General features: G+C 50.7%; 1 protein-coding gene across 3 annotated transcripts in view; it reads left to right on the top strand.

Moving 5' to 3' along the window:
• AGO2 (argonaute RISC catalytic component 2) overlaps positions 1-17,159 on the top strand; it is a 115,601-nt gene that overhangs the window by 22,618 nt on the left and 75,824 nt on the right. The window contains exon 1 of one of the 3 annotated variants that reach the window (XM_016959913.4): positions 6,971-7,088. The exons of the other annotated variants lie outside the window; for them this stretch is intronic. The gene's annotated coding sequence lies outside the window, so the exon portion shown is untranslated. Of the gene's footprint in view, positions 1-6,970; positions 7,089-17,159 lie in introns of those variants that run through there. 3 annotated transcript variants of the gene reach the window in all.

Here is a 17,159-nt window from a genome sequence, read left to right as displayed (position 1 = left end):
CCGGGATGGTCTCGATCTCCTGACCTCGTGATCCGCCCACCTCGGCCTCCCAAAGTGCTGGGATTAAAGACGCGAGCCACCGTGCCTGGCCAGGGATGTGTTGTTTTGGTTGAAGTATTAAAAAAAAATCTGGCCTCATGCAGCTATGTAGCTGGAAGGGAGGGTTATTGTCGTAGCCTTTTCAGATAATTATGGGTATTTGTTGCTACTACACCAAAACTCGAAAAACAGTAGTTTCATTTTGTTTTTTTTGAGACCGAGTTTTTTGGCTCTTGTTGCCCAGGCTGGAGTGCAGTGGCGCAATCTCGGCTCACTGCAACCTCCGCCTCCTGGGTTCAAGTGATTCTCCTGCCTCAACCTCCGAGTAGCTAGGATTACAGCCACCACACCCGGCTAATTTTATATTTATAGCAGAGATGGGGTTTCACCATGTTGGCCAAGCTGGTCTCAAACTCCTCGTGTGATCCACCCACCTCAGCCTCCCAGAGTGCTGAGATTACAGGCGTGAGCCACCACATCCAGCCAGAAAAAGCAATAGTTTCTTGAAAGTCAGGTGCAGTGTAGAATCTGCAGCTGTAGAACTGCAGCCCGAATGGATCCTGTCTTCCATGTGTTTTGTCCATCATGCACCAGGCATTTGGAACACACTAGCTCACGGAGTTACACGGGCCTTCCAGCAGTGACACATTTAATCGCACAGATCATCAAAACATCCCATTCACGAACACTGCTGAACTAACCAGAAGTCTTTTTTTTTTTTTTTTTTTTGAGACAGAGTCTCGCTCTTGGCCAGGCCGGAGTGCAGTGGCACAATCTCAGCTCACTGCAACCTCCGCCTCTCAGGTTCAAGCGATTCTCCTGCCTCAGCCTCCTGAGTAGCTGGGACGACAGGCGCCCGCCACCGCTCCCGGCTAATTTTTTGTATTTTTAGTAGAGACGGGGTTTCACCGTGTTAGCCAGGATGGTCTCGATCTCCTGACCTCGTGATCGCCCGCCTCGGCCTCCCAAAGTGCTGGGATTACAGGCGTGAGCCACCGCGCCCGGCCGAACTCACCAGAAGTCTTTTAAGTATTTGGAAGCTTGAAGCTCATGGTGGTGAATATGTTTTCCACGATTATAATTTTTATGTTAAAGCTTGAATTTTACGATTGCAGCAGACACCGTCAGCCATTTTCTTTGAAGTGCAGGTCACTAGGTCTGCTTGGAGAAGACATCTGCCCAGCACCCTACTCGAGGTCACAGCTCGAAAGGCCACACTCAAGTGCCTCTCCTTGGGGTAGCCTCACACTTAGGGGTATGTGGGTATGTGCACCCCCCACTTCCTCATACAGAACATTCAAAAGGCTTAAGAGACCAGGCACGGCCAGGCACAGTGGCTCACGCCTGTAATCCCAGCACTTTGGGAGGCCGAGGCGGGCGGATCACCTGAGGTCAGGAGTTCGAGACCAGCCTGGCCAACATGGTGAAACCCCGTCTCTACTAAAAATACAAAAATTAGCCCGGTGTGGTGGTGGGCGCCTGTAATCCCAGCTGCTTGGGAGGCTGAGGGAGGAGAATCGCTTCAACCTGGGAGGCAGAGGTTGCAGTGAATTGAGATCGTGCCACTGTACTCCAGCCTGGGCAACAGAGCGAGTCTCCATATCAAGAAAAAAAAAAAAAGGCTTAAGAGTCAATGTGGAATAAACTTGATGCTTTTTGCTGCTTTCTGCAGGAGTTTTAAGGTAGGCTGGTTTCGTCCCCGTGCTGTGCACGTGCTGTGGTGGTGAGTCCAGCGTCTGAGGGTGCTGCCTGCCATCGCCGCCTTGCACTGTGCAGATGCACCTGCAGTTTCACCGGAGCCACCGGAGCAAATGTCAGCACAGGGAAAACACGAGCCGCTCTGGCCCTGAAGCTCCCCGGACCACACTTAGAGAACCGCTAAGTCAGAAGACTCCTAACTCCTGTTCTGTTTAACTCTCGAATGATCTGCACGCGCACGTGTCTACTTAATCCCAGAGTGTTTCGGAGAGATGTTCCACTTTAATTAAATTGTATCATGATTTACACACATGTTTGAATAAAACCACCCAAGAAGACCATCTGATTTGGAATCTAAAATCTCATCTGCATGGAGTGGCCGCCTGGCTGAGTCTGTGAGAGATTTGGGGGGCTGTGTGTTTTTTTCAAAGTCTTTGGATGGACTGTTGCTTTGAGCATATGGGGGGGGTTGGCCATGGGCAGGACAGGGGCTCCCAACCCCTCTGGTGCAGAGACAGTGGGGCCCAGGGGCCTGTCGCCTTCAGGAACCAGCCTAGGCTGGGCCCGTGTTCTCTTTTGGGCTGTGGGTATGGGAGCCGGGCTCCCTGCTCATGGTGAAAATAGGCCGCTTTCAGGAGTGCTGTCTTCGGAGGGTTGGAATTCTCTTTGTGCTTTTTGTGGAGAAGTTTTTAAGTTATTCCCTTATTAAGAAAGCCTCTGGCCAGGCACGGTGGCCCATGCCTGTAATCCCAGCACTTTGGGAGGCTGAGGTGGGTGGATCACCTGAGGTCAGGAGTTCAATACCAGCCTGGTCAACATGGTGAAACCCCATCTCCACTGAAAATACAAACAATTAGCTGGGCATGGTGGTGGGCACCTGTAATCCCAGCTACTCGGGAGGCTGAGGCAGAAGTGCTTGAGCCCGGGAAGCAGAGGTTGCAGTGAGCCAAGATTGCGTTCCTCCCTTTCCTGATCTCTTGTCTTTGCCGTCTGTCTTTGGTTTTTGGTTTTGGGGGTGTTTTTGTTTCTTGAGACAGGATCTCGCTCTGTCACCCAGGCTGGAGTGCAGTGGCTGATCATAGCCCACTGCAGCCTCAACATCCCTGGCTCAAGCAATCCTCCTACCTCAGCCTCTCAAGTAGCTGGGATTACGGGTGTGCACCACCATACCTGGCTTTTTTTTTTTTTTTTTTTTGAGTCAAGGTCTTGCTGTATTTCCCAGGCTGGTTTTGAATTCCCAGGCTCAAACCATCGTCCTGCCTTGGGCTCCCACCGTGCTGGGATTATAGGTGTGAGCCCCCATGCCTGGTCGCTGTAGTCTTTTTCCGTGCTGGGATTACAGGTGTGAGCCCCCGTGCCTGGCCGTTGTAGTCTGTCTTTTGTCTTTTTCTGGGCAGTCATTCAGTTGTTTGTACAGTTGATGTCTTGAGCACCTGCTCTGTGCTGGGCCCTCTTCTAGATGCTGAAGAGAAAGCAGCAACCAAACCAGACCATTCCTGTCCTCAGGGAGCTTATGATCGAGGCGATGGGATGGGCAGACAGACTCAGGAGGAAGTGCAGGGTGTGTGCAGTTGGGGTGTTAGGGAGGCCTCATTGAGATGGCAGATTCCAGAGGGAGTGAGGCCGCAGCTGTAGCAGAGGAAGAATTGATGACGAGGCCAGTGCGGGAGCAGTGCACGGGGTGATGGGCGGGCCGCCGTGCCGACCTGCTGTGGCCACACTCCTACTTGCAGAGTCTCAAGGTTGCCAGCTGTTTAGACCATACAGGCTGACCCCCAAGCGTGGGCTGGAGCCCCTGTGATCTCCCCAGGCCACCCGGCAGGCCACTGCCCGCCCACCGCGCTGCCGGGTGTGATGCCCATCCTGGGTTCCCCGTTTCTGCTCATGGAAATTCCTTCTTTCCAAGATTGGCTCAAAACGGGTTTCTTATGGAACTTTGCCAAATAGCTGAGGATCCCGCAGTCCTCTCTGCAGCCGCTCAGCACTTGGCTCACGCTGGCTTTTCCTTTCCCTTCTGGTGATGTACACAAGCCCGTGGCCCCCAGGGAAGGGCTGGGAGGCCCTGAGGCGGCATCCTGCTCCCCCGCTGAGGCCCCTGGCACAGCTGAGCCTCCAAGAGATGCTTACCAGATCTGCAGACATTTTTCGGGGTCCCATGGGTGTTAGGCCTGGGGAGGCAGTGACCCACTGATGGAACTGAGGCAGTGGGTGGGGAGGGCCTGTGGCCTATGTGGGAGGAGCAGGACCTCACCATGGGCCCCTACACAGTTGCAGATTCTTGCAAGGGGTACCCCGTCACCCCGCGGGGCTGATTCAGGTATCCAGACATTACCAGGATGCTGTTCGGTGACCCTTGCTGCCCTGGAGCAGCTGAAAAGTAATAGGTCTCGCAGGGACACCCCTCACTGCTTTCGTCTGATGCAGGACGTTTAAGGGGTGCTGGATCAGTGGCCCCAAACTGCAGGTGCTCGGCCTGCGCAGCGGAGGTTGGGGAATGGCACTTCCCCGTGGATTGTCCTGGCTGGTGCCTGCCCGGGTGGCACTGGGCGCAGTCCCAGGTGGCACGCGGTGCCGCCAGCCATGACCTTCCCTCAGCCTGGACCTGCTCCGTCCACGGTGTCTGCTCAGGTCCCCGCCCCGGTCCCTGCTTGCTTGACGCCTGCCTGCTGGCTGCGGGCAGCTCAGGGCCCTGAATAGCGCTGGGAGGGGGCACGGGGCTGGCGAAGCAGAGGAGCTGCAGACCTGTCTGTTGGGGTCTCCACGGACAATTGTGGAGAAAACAGTAGAGGGTGACGTGGCTGATGTCCTTGGGACTGTGGTGATTTGCACAGAGAAGGAGACCAGGGAAAGTGGCCACTGCGCTGCCAGAGCTCTGCAGATTTGCTGCCTGCCCTGGGGATGTGACAGGAGACCGGAGCGTGCTGGAGGGGAGAGAGGGCAGAATGGCAGCGTAAAAAGTGCCAAGTGTAACATCCACCTCTGACAGGTTATCTCTGCCTGTCTCATGCTAATGTCTGAAAACAACAGCTTTGCTTTCTCCAGACAGAGCTCACAAGCCCAGATCATCACTCTGTGTTTAGGAGTGGCGGTTAAAGATCTAAAGAACCTGTTGTTGCTGAGAATTCACTCATTCAATGTGTTCTTCACCAAAGGCCACAGGGGAAGGTATCAGTTCCTCCAGGGGGAGCATAAAGGAGCTCAGTGCTGAGCAGATTCATTGATTATTGATTAGATCTTCCATATGTTTGTAAAATATGCAGAACAAAACGGACCGGTTTAAAGTACATAACTCAACTGCGTTAAGTCCATCATGATGTTGGGCGCGCATCACTCCATCTAGGTCCAGACGTTTCCATCGCCTGGAACAGAAGCCCTGTGCTCCATGAGCAGCTGCTTCCTATGGCCCCCTCCCACCCCCTGGCAGCCACCACTCTGTGCTCCATCTCCACAGAATGGCCTGTTCTGGATGTTCCATGTTCCTGAGGTTATACATGCGGACTTTTGTGTCTGGCTTCTTTCGCCTAACAATGCTCTAAAGGTTCATCCATGTCATAGCAGGTGCCAGTGCCCCATTCCTTTTCATGGGTGTGTAATATTCCACTGTCTTGATAGAACACATTTTTATCCATTCGTCAGTGACATTTGTTTTTTTCCATACATGTGTGTATATATATATATATACATAATTTTTCTTTAAGAGGTGGGGGTGAGACAGGGTCTCACTAGGTTGCCCAGCTGGAGTGCAGAAGCTATTCACAGGTACAGTCATAGCACACTACAGCCTCAAATTCTTGGATTCAGGCAGTCCTCCTGCCTCAGCCTCCTGAGTAGCTGGGACTTCATGTGGACACCATTGCAACTGGCTCATTTTTAAATTATAGAATTTTTTTTTTTTTTAATGGAGTTTCACTCTTGTTGCCCAAGTTGGAGTGCAATGACATGATCTCGGGTCACTGCAACCTCCGCCTCCTGGCTTCAAGCGATTCTCCTGCCTCAGCCTCCTGAGTAGCTGCGGTTACAGGCATGCATCACCACGCCCGGCTAATTTCGTATTTTTAGTAGAGACGGGGTTTCTCCATGTTGGTCAGGCTGGTCTCCAACTCCCGACCTCAGGTGATCCACCCACCTCGGCCTCCCAAAGTGCTGAGATTACAGGCGTGAGCCACCGTGCCTGGCCTTAAATTATAGAATTTATTATTATTATTATTATTTTGAGACAGTCTTGCTCTGTCACCCAGGCTGGAGTACAGTGGTGTGATCTCGGCTCACCACAACCTCTGTCTCCCAGGTTCAAGCAATTCTCCTGTCTCAGCCTCCCAAGGAGCTAGGAATACAGGCACACGCCACCACGCCTGGCTAATTTTTGTATTTTTAGTAGAGACGGGGTTTTGCCATGTTGGTCAGGCTGGTCTCCAACTCCTGACCTCGGGTGATCTGCCCACCTCGGCCTCCCAAAGTGTTGGGATTACGGGCGTGAGCCACCGCGCCCAGCCAATTATAGAATTTTTAATTTGCTACGCTTCCAAGCCTTGCCAAGATGATAACTTTGTGTGTAACTTTGTCAGAATGTATAGGCTTAGTTTGGCTGTTCTTTTCACATTGTGCTGAAGGCATCAACTTTTGGAGAATGTTTAGTGAGTCCTTAATGCTGTGGAGAGGTTCTTGGAAACTGCGTTTTTAAGCAAAACAAAGTACATCAGGTTCTTGAATAATGTTGTTTTGTTATGATGTTGATTAGGAAAAAAATGGATTTGTTAAACATCATGTCACTTAAACTTGCTGTTTCCAAGATCTGCCAACAGTGTTAAGTGAACTGCGTGCTCCTCGCTTGCTCTCGCAGTAGGTGGGGGCTCCATGCTCCTGCCTGCAAGTTCTTCCTGCGCTGGAAATGGGTGGAGGCATCTCCCTGGGTCCCCTCCTTAGGCATCAGAACCTACTTGGTTTCTTCAGGCAAATTAAAATGTCATCGATGCTCTGGAAGGATATACTTCAGTGGTATTTCTTGGCATATTTAATTATGGAAAAAATCTTACCTTACTTATAGTAGACCTTTCTAAGTTGCAGATATTTTACTGTGAGCATGATTGATTTATAATTACGAAAAAGCAACTTAGTCTGCATAATTTGTTGATAGCACTGGTCATGTTGAGTATATATGGAGCCTCGAAGGCATGGAATATTGAGCAGAGTGCAGAAAATAAAGCGGTTTTTGACACCGTGCTTCATTTTTCAGGTACTAACTGACTTGTCCATTTGCTAAGCTTCATCCCACCGGGCAGTTTTCCTGCACAGCAGCTGTTACAGTCCCATTCTCACCTGGCCCCTGGGCCGGTTCGGAAGCTTCTGAGCAGGTTTGTAGCTTTCTCCTCCCTTCCTGCAGAGTGCCTTTAATTTAGTTTCACCAGCCACTTGTCATCATTCCTTTTCTTGTCCAAGTTTATAGTCAAGAGCTATGGCTGGGAACTAGAGCTACCCCTGGACCAGCGGGTGGGGTCTTCATCAGCTGGGTCCCAGCATGGCTTCTGACCTACTGCTGGGCACCCCTGCGAGAGCTGCAGACCCTCCCCTAGAAGACAGCAATGGTGGCCTTGCGCAGCCTCAGACACACCTGACCTGGTATCCCCGTGCGTCCTCCCTACCCCAGAGCCCTGCACCCCCATCTGTCTTCAGCCCAGGCTGGGTTATCCCGTTTCACTTTGGTCATTCCTTCATTTGGTGATATATTTTTTTAAGCTTTAGAAAATACTTTTAAGGGCGGGTGCATTGGCTCACACCTGTAATCGCAGCACGTTGGGAGGCTGACGCAGGCAGATTGCTTAAGCTCAGGAGTTCAAGTCCAGCCTGGGCAACATGGTGAAACCCCGTGTCTACCAAAAATACAAAAAAATTAGCCGGGCGTGGTGGTGCACACCTGTGCTCCTAGCTACTCAGGAGGCTGAGGTGGGAAGATTGCTTGAGCCCGGGAGGCGGAAGTTGCAGGCAGCCGAGATTGTACACTGCATTCCAGCTTCAGTAAGAGAGCAAGACCCCACCTCAAAAAGAAGAAAAAAAACTTGCATTTTTTTTCAAATATGTATGAAAGGAAAGAAAGTCTAACGTATCCGCCATAGCCAGTCTTATTTCCTTACCTGAATATTTTGAAGCAAATCCCACATAGTGCACATTTATGCAGAGATACTTAAGTGTACATCTCTGAAAGATGAGGAATCTTTTAAAAAACTGAATCACAGTTCCATGACCCATGATAAATGGCCATTCCTTGATGGCACCAAATACAGTCATGGGTTTTCCCAGTTGTCTCGAAAATGCCTTTTTTTTTTTGAGATGGAGTCTCGCTCTGTTGCCCAGGCTGGAGTGCAGTGGCGCGATCTCGGCTCACTGCAAGCTCCGCCTCCCAGGTTCACTCCCTTCTCCTGCCTCAGCCCCCGTGTAGCTGGGACTACAGGCACCTGCCACCACGCCCGGCTAACTTTTTTGTATTTTTAGTAGAGACGGGGTTTCACCGTGTTGGCCAGTATGGTCTCGATCTCCTGACCTCATGATACACCCATCTCGGCCTCACAAAGTGCTGGGTTGACAGGCATGAGCCACCGCACCCGGCCTAATTTTTGTATTTTTAGTAGAGAAGAGGTTTCACTGTGTTGGCCAGTATGGTCTCGATCTCCTGACCTCATGATCCACCCATCTCTGCCTCCCAAAGTGCTGGGATTACAGGCGTGAGCCACCGCGCCCAGCCAAAAATGCCTTTTTATTGTTGTTCTGTTTGAATCGGTATTTGTACACATAATTGGCCGTTAATTTCAACATACCTAAGCATTTTCGCTTATGTAATTTTCAAGTTCTTGAACATGAACTCCCAGCTGGATGAAAGGTGCCACTGAGCAGAGACCAGTGTGGTGCTTCTAACTTTCCGACAGTACACAGCACGCTGCACTCATTCCGATGAGTTTGAGAATATATCTGCTCCATCGCGTCGTTTCCCTGGTGCGCCTCAAGGTCTTGTGGCCTACAGCAGCATTTCATACTGTGTCTGAGCCTCCGGGGCTGCTGGGGCTGCATGACCCAGAGGGACATCTGGTCAGAGGCCAACTTAGCCTCTCGGCCACCTTGGCTAGGGCCTTTCATGGGCCTGGATGATGGGACCACTCCATGCAGCTCCTTCACCCTGAGGGAGGGGCAGCTCATCCCCGGGAGGCAGAAGTCCCAGCAGAGGGCACAGCAGAAGCAGCTGGCACCTTTGCAAGCCCTGAGGGATGCGGAACAGTCATGCCTGTGCCATTTGCCAGGCAAGGCACATGGCTGATGTGGAATCTGTGGAAGAGGCCGCACAGTTGCAGGGTGGAGGGTGAGGACACAAGGAGGCCCCCAGCCCAGTCCGCCACAGCAGCGTGGGGCTGGAGCAAGCCCCTCTTGAGGGAGTCTGTTAAATCCGGCCCCAATGGAGCTCAGACACAGCTGCAGCGTGGATGAGCCTCAAGGACAGCATGCCACATGAGGGGGGCCAGGCACAGAGGGCCACGTGCACGGCTCCACCTCTGGAAATGTCTAGAACAGGCAGAGCCATTGAGACAGAATGCAGGTGCGTGTGCCAAGGCCTGGGCTTTGGAGGAAATGGGGTGTGACGGCTTAGTGGGCACGTGGCTTCTTTTAGGGGTGACGAAGGTGCCCAGGAATTGGGTGGTTGTGTTGGTTACACAACAGTATGGATGTGCGAAAGGCCACCTCAGTGTACACTGGAAAATAGCTACGGTGGTAAATTTATCTGAATTTTAACAAGAAGAAAACAACCTGGCCCTGGATCCCTCCTCGCTTGCACACTTATCATCCCAGCTCCGCAAACACAGCCCGGTGTGGAGCTTGAAGGCACCACGCACTCCGCTTTGAGGTGTGTGTTTTTGGCTGACAGACTTCCCGATGAGATCTGGGGTTCCATCGTCTGCTGAGCCGGGTCCACAGGGCCAGATTAGACCCCATCTTTAATCTCCGCCACGCCACCGTGGGGGCCTGAGTCAACCCGCACCATCCGAGGCTCCCACCAATTCTGGGCTGGTCTCTGAAGTTGGGGCCAGCAGCAGGCCTGCCTTTCAGATAGCAAATAATAGAAAGAAATCCATAATTATGTCATATAAAAGATGTGGCCAAAACACTGCACGTGGCACGGCCTGTGATCCAAAATGCGTGCAGCCATCGTCGTTAACTTTTCTTCAGTCCTCTGAGGAAGTAGAATACCATTTCGATTTGTTTTAAACTGTGAGCTCGTCTCTCTTCAGGAAGGAAATTGATCAAAGAAGCAAACACTCCTGGATATTTTGTCTGCTTGATTTTCAGCAATTTACTCCTAATTAATTATTCTGACTAGGAAAAAAATGGTACCTCTCCGGGATGCCAGTGTTTAGAATTGACATTTCAAATAGCTGGTTGGACAAATTGGAGAAATTTTCTGATTTCTGTCATTTGTTAAATTTGCTTTTAAGTATCCCTCAGGGAGCTGTATTCATTCCAAGTGCGGGGAATTAAAGTTGAATCTCCATGCAATTGAATTAGCCTGAGCCACAGGGATGGGCTGCAGAAGCCTGCTGAAGCTTACAGGGAGATTTTACTTAAAGCTAAAGCTTATTTCACGGAGTCTGTTCTGACGGTTTTCTAACGCCACCGTGATGTACAGTTTACTGTTTCACATGTGCTCTGTTTTATTAACATTGGAACAGTACTTCTTTTCACAATGTACGGTGATTGTAATTTAAGATAAATGTAGGAGTATTCTTATACCTAAGGAAATGCTGAGTCGAAATGCTGGATTTCTAAATATATCACTGGGGAGAGGACAGTTTTTTCCCTTTATAATGACAGTGTTGCCAACATGACCTTATAGCTATGTAGGCTGGGGATATTTTGATATGCAGTAGGAAAATGTCACAGAAGAGATAACATCAATAGAGGCTAAATTTTCCCTTCATGATATTTATTTTTAACATCTATTCTACTCTGTTAAAAAATAAGGACCCTCATGTGTTCATGTGGAAAACATAGTGACTAGGGAGGGAGGGATGTGTTCATTGTGATGGATGAAGTTCTTAAAACAAATACATGCAAACGCAGTGGTTCTTGGAGGAATCCAAGCCCTGTAGAAGCTTATTTTTCCTTCGTGTAAATTTCCAGGGCTGTGTGGGCTTAGCTGCTCTGCTCCATGCAGCTATTCAGGGATTCAGGCTGCAGGGCATCTTCAACCCAAAGGGGAAAGACCGTGCAGGAGGAGGCTGTGAGGTTTCTGTGTGCTGGCCCGCCGCTGACCTGCCTATCACGTAAACCCACCAAAGCAGGGTGCCTTAACCTAGGGGTAGAAAATATTTGGGGGGAAAACAATAAAAAATATTCTAAAATTTTAAAGTACAGTATAATAACTATTTACATAGTGTTTACTTTGTTTTAGGTATTATAAGTAATCTAGAGCTGATACAAGGTAGATAGGAGGATGTGTTCAGGTTCTAGGCAAACACCAAGAGATGACTCTAGCTGGCAGACACATGCTCTGTTGCTCCAGAAAAAGAAGCAACCAGGCTGGGGCAGACGGCCCAGACTGCCATGGTTGGGGAGCGAAGGGAAAATCAGAACCTACCTGGAGACCATTCACCATATGGTTCACATCCATCAGCCTAGCACTTGCCAGGCATGATTCTAAGCCCTGGGGTAGACCAGGGGGCAGAAACAGAGACATTTCTCTTTGGGGTGTGCCTAGTGCAGGGAGTACTGGAGATGTAGTGTGCCAGGCGGCAAGCGCTGTTGAGGTGAGCACAGCAGCGGGGGGGGTGCTGGGGCTGCTGGGGGCATGCACCGTTTTTAACAAGCCAGTCAGCAGTCTCTAAGGAGGTGACATTGAACAAAGACCTGAAGGAGGTGAGTGGGTGAGCAAACCGCAGGGATTTGAGGAAAGAGTAGACAGGAAGTGCAAAGGCCCTGGGGCAGGAGCGCATTGGGTGCCTTGTGGCCGGACAGCCTCGGAACCCGTGGGAACCTGGCTGTCTCCAGGTGCAGATGAGATGCCACTGGGGAACTTGAGAGTGGAGGGATGACCCAGTCGCCCTTCCTGGTATCTCTGGCTGCTGTGTGGACACAGGGGGCCCTGGTAGGCACTGTGAAGTGATCCAGCTGGGAGAAGATGATGGCTGTGGCCTGCACACAAATGGTGGAGGTGAAGTGGACAGATTTAGACACAATTCGAATTCGGGGTTTTTTTTTGAGGCGGAGCCTCACTCTGTCGCCCAGGCTGGTGTGCAGTGGTGTGATCTCGGCTCACTGCAACCTCCACCTCCCCGTCAATCCTACGGGGTCTTGGTGACCCACTCACAGGGGTTTGAAGGAGGCAGAGCAGAGAGAGGGGACATAGGACGGACGTGGCGCCAGCAGACATGGAGGCCTCATTCCAGAAAGATGTAATTCTCCTCCGAATGGGAAAACAGAGCGTGTTTTGGATTTTTTTTTTTTTTTTTTTGACACGTAGTTTCGCTCTCGTTGCCCAGGCTGGAGTGCAGTGGTGCAATCTCGGCTCACTGCAACCACTGCCTCCCAGGTTCAAGCAATTCTCCTGCCTCAGCCTCCCAAGTAGCTGGGATTACAGGCATGCGCCACCACGCCCGGCTAATTTTGTATTTGTAGTAGAGATGGTGTTTCTCCATGTTGGTCAGGCTGGTCTCGAACTCCCGACCTCAGGTGATCTGCCCGCCTCGGCTTCCCAAAATGCTGGGATTACAGGCGTGAGCCACCGCGCCCGGCCTGTTTTGGATCTGTAGACCCCATGACGCTGACTCCTCCATGTGCTGCAGGAGTCTGAACAGAGGCCACAGTTAACACAAGGCTGGGAAGCAGAGGCCTCGCCAAGTGCAGGAGTAATTAAAGGACACATCTTTCGAGTAGACTTCATACATGTCCCACTTTTGTGCCTTACAGCTTTTGTTGTTTGTAAATGACATCTTTGTAAAAAATAACTTTTCTAATCGTTGCTCACACATAGGAATGCGTTGTGGTTCAGCAAGCTGGCTGGATTCTTTCTGGCTCTAACAGTGTGCCTGCCAAGGCGTCTCATCTTCACAGAGGCTGTCACGTCGTCTGCATGTGTCTTTGTGTCCATTTGCCTTTTAAATCATGAGAGGGCAGGGCACAGTGGCTCATGCCTGTAATCCCAGCACTTTGGGAGGCTGAGAGATCCAGATCACTTGAGGTCAGGATTTCAAGATCAGCTTGGCCAACACGGTGAAACCCCATCTCTGCGAAAAATACAAAAGTCAGCCAGGTGTGATGGTGGGTGCCTGTAATCCCAGCTATTCTGGAGGCCGAGGCAGGAGGATCGCTTGAACCCGGAAGGCAGAGGTTGCAATGAGCCGAGATTGCGCCACTGTACTCTAGCCTGGGAGACAGACTGAGAACCTTGTCTCGGGGAAAAACAAACAAACAAATCATGAGAGGGTCTTGATTTCCAGACAGGTGAAGAGATGTAGGTCATATAAGGGTTGTCTGCACACCAGGCACCTCATTTAGAGAGATGGCTTTGAGCACCCCGGGTGAGTGTGTGAAATTTCTCACTTAGGTGATGGCCTGGACCCCATAGGTAGTGTAAATTCAAAACGCAAACCTGGGAGTGTCGGACCTGGAGCTGCAGGTTTTAGGGGGTTGGGGGCATTCACAGGCCCTCCTGCTTTTCTTCTTTCAGCTCTGACTGCTCTTGGGCAGGCTTCGTCTTCATCATCACAAAAGACGTTGAACCCTTGGAATCCAACAGACTTTGTTTCAGATTCCAGCACGCGTTTTTCTGCTGTGGCCTGAGTGGTTACTTTGGCTTCCCCCGTCTCATGTATGAAACGAGCGGGTGATAATCCCGGTCACGGGATTTTGCGTTCTGGTTAAGAAACCGCAGCGACGCCACCACAGAACGGACGCTCAGCGCACATCTCTTTTAGATGCTGGCCTGTCAGTGGGATGGCAGAAACTATTCAGATGTGGTGACGATTCTGCTTTGGGGACTGCTTCCCAAGCGGGTGCATCCTGCCGGATTTTAACACTGCTGGGCATTGTGAGTGGTGGCAAGATGAGGAGGCCAACCCTGTAGTCACTGGGCTCCAGGTCTGCCTGTGAGCTGCGGAGGGCAGGGTAGAGTGGCCTCAGCGTGAGCAGCAGGATGGGAGCCTCAAGGAGGGAGAGCTGGGTTTGGAGAAAGTGGCCTCTGTTGTCGCGTTTCTGTCATTGAGCAGATTGAGCAAAAGCAGAGGCAGGAAAACGCATGGGGAGGCTGGTGGTGCGAGCCCACGGTAGCCCTGAGTCCTGCAAGGAGGTGTCTGGGTTTGGGCCCTGAAAACTTTGGAGAAGAGGTGGGTCGGCTGTGCAGTTGTCTTGTGCCATTTAAGGTAATTCTGCCCTGTTGGGGCAGGTGTAGCTCCAGTTTTCAGAGGAGGAAACGGGGTTGGGGAGTGGCAGGCAGAGGAAGCAGCAGGCCAGAGTCCCAGAGCAGATGGAGAGCAGCCAGCACGCGCTTCCTCCTGGTGGGGCTCAGACAGGGCTCGGCACCCGGGCTGTCGGGCAAGCTGGAGGAAGAGCTGCGGCTCCGGGGTGCGGTGCTGCCGCGCAGAGTGGACCCGCGATCCTACGGCACCGTGGGCTTGTACGCACAGGGAAATGGAGGCACTCCCAGAGGAGCTGAGTGTCAGGCCTGGCACAGGTTGGAGAAGAGCTAGGCATTCTCCTGGTAAAACCGTAGGAAAGATGGCTGCGAAGCAGGAGAGATGCAAACTCTCTCTGGGTAGAAATGTCAGCAGCATTTGGTTTTCCTCAAGTAACGGAACGCAAACGTCTGCTTCCTGTTGAGTCCTGCTGCCTTTGCCGAAGAGAATTCTTTTTGGTGCTGTGGCTTCAGAACACCTGGATAAAGCCCTGGAAGTTGTTCTCCAGCACGGAACACGCCGTCTCGGGGTTCAGACATCTTCCCATACGGGTCGTGGACGCTCTTGTGGGTGTCTGTTTCCTGACCCCGAGGTCGGCAGTGGCTGAGCTGCTGTGTGGGACCCCAGTCCCTCTTGCTGTCCTGCCTCATCTCCTCCTTTCTCACCCTCCTGGGTTAGATCTTGTACAATAGTAAGCTCAGTGTTCGACCTGGCACCTAGAAAGGAGAGCTGTGAGCCCTACAGCCCAGCACGGGGCCCCGCCAAGCATCCGCTGGCACTGGCACTGGCATCTCCTGTGAGGCCCCTGGCGGGCAGGGTCATCTCTTGGTCCTCCCAGGTGGCAGATGACGCAACAGCCCGGTGATGAGTGGAACAGGCGTGTGCGTTTCAGCAGATGAGCAGGAGATGTTGATGGATTTTGCTGCCTCGCTGATAAAAATAGACATTTATTCTTTTCAAGACAGGCAGAAAGGCTAAGATGTGTTATAACCCTGTGGGACGGAACTCAGATGGCAGTTTTTCATTTTTGATGTCTTTTTTTTTTTTTTTCTTGATTCCTTTTCTCTTAAAATTAGTCCTCAGAAGCTAATCCTGTAGATCAGGCTGAAGCTGACAGGAGTGAGGCTGAAGCTGACAGGAGTGAGCCTGAGATTTCTGAATGCTCATTTATTTCTCCTTCCATCCTCAAGATTCAGGCTTGAAGCCAGGAGGCCATCCCCCAGGAAAGGGCCCCTCACTCAGGCAGGGAGGCCGGGGGGGGGGGGGGGCCCGCCCAGCCCCCATCGGTGTCCGTGGCTGCTGCCAGAAACGGAGTCAGAGAAAGTAATGTCAGCCAGACTTCAACTCCAGCTGGGTGTGAGCACCTTATGCCACCACTGCCCACGCCGCCCTGCATCCGTGCTGCGCTGCGTTGGCACTGGAGAGGCTGGGAGGCTCTGGGAATTGGAATCCCTGGCTGTGCTTGCCGGAAAGGGTGTATGTAAATGAGGCGGTTTTCCTGCCACCTCTGCAGATGATTCAGCCCAGCAAGTGTGAAGAGGGAGGGAACGTCCCTGCCAGAGCTGGGACACAGTGCAGGGGCGTGGTTATAAATGAACGAAACAGCTCTTCTGCTGAGTTTTTTTTTCTTCTATACGGTTCCTCTGTGAGTTCCCTTTAACCATGACGTAAAACCCATTTTGTGGCTTTAGTCTTCTATTTCAAACAACATGTTCACCAGCAACGGTGCAGAACAGTGGGACGCACTCTGGGGCCAGGGTGCCTGTCTGCACCTTGGCTGGCTGGCACCCTCAGGCAGGTCCCCCTGGGCTGGTGGGCACCAGGGGAGTTCTCCCGGACAGGGTTGTGTCTCGCAGGATGAGACAGCGGTCACGACGACACAGCAGCCATGCGATGACGTGGGCCCGTCCCCCACCCCGGCCACTTGCCTCTCCCCTGCTGCTCCACCGACTCCTCCCAGCCTGCAGGTGACCGGGACGTGCTGCCTCACCTGTAGATACCACTTTGTTCATCTGTGAGACTACGCTGGGAAAATGGGCTCACTGCAGATCTTGCATTGGGTACTTTTTAAATCTCTCTGGGCATCTGTTAAATGGCATAATGACTATCTGTGCTTACATCTTAAGCTTCTATTTTGCTTTTTTGTTTGTTTGAGATGGAGTTTTGCTCTTGTTGCCCAGGCTGGAGTGCAATGGTGCCATCTCAGCTCACTGCAACCTCCGCCTCCAGGGTTCAGGTGATTATCCCATCTCAGCCTCCCGAGTAGCTGGAATTACAGGCATGCGCCACCGCGCCCAGCTAATTTTGTATTTTTAGTAGAGACAGGGTTTCACCATGTTGGTCAGGCTGGTCTCGAACTCGTGACCTCAGATGGTCTGCCCGCCTTGGCCTCCCAAAATGCTGAGATTACAGGGCATGAGCCACCACACCCAGCCAGCTTCTGTTTTCTTTAACTTAGGGATATATCAGAGAAAAATAGAATGATGTATCCAATACTCATCCTTCTCCCAGAGTTTGTTCATTTTAAAAAAATAATTTAGTTTTAAATAACAAATATAATAAACCTACTTAAAAAATACAGAAGCACAGGCCATGTGCAGTGGCTCACGCTGTAATCCCAACACTTTGGGAGGCCGAGGCAGGAGGATCGCTTGAACCCAAGAGTTTGAGACCAGCCTGGACAACACAGGCGGGCTCCATCTCTATAATATGTGTGTATGTGTGTGTGTATATATATATTATATATATTATATAATATATATATATTATATAATATATATAATATATATTATATAATATATAATATATATTATATAATATATTATATATTATATAATATATATAATTATATAATATATATTATATATAATTATATATAATTATATATAATTATATATAATATATATTATATAATATATATATTATTATATATATAATAATATATAATTATATATATATAAATAATATATATATTATATAATATATAATATATAA

The sequence above is a fragment of the Pan troglodytes genome, chromosome 7 (assembly GCF_028858775.2).
Source record: "Pan troglodytes isolate AG18354 chromosome 7, NHGRI_mPanTro3-v2.0_pri, whole genome shotgun sequence".
NCBI lineage: Eukaryota > Metazoa > Chordata > Mammalia > Primates > Hominidae > Pan > Pan troglodytes.
The sequence above is the reverse complement of the archived record's forward strand: the minus strand, read 5'-3'. Positions and strand labels throughout refer to the sequence as shown.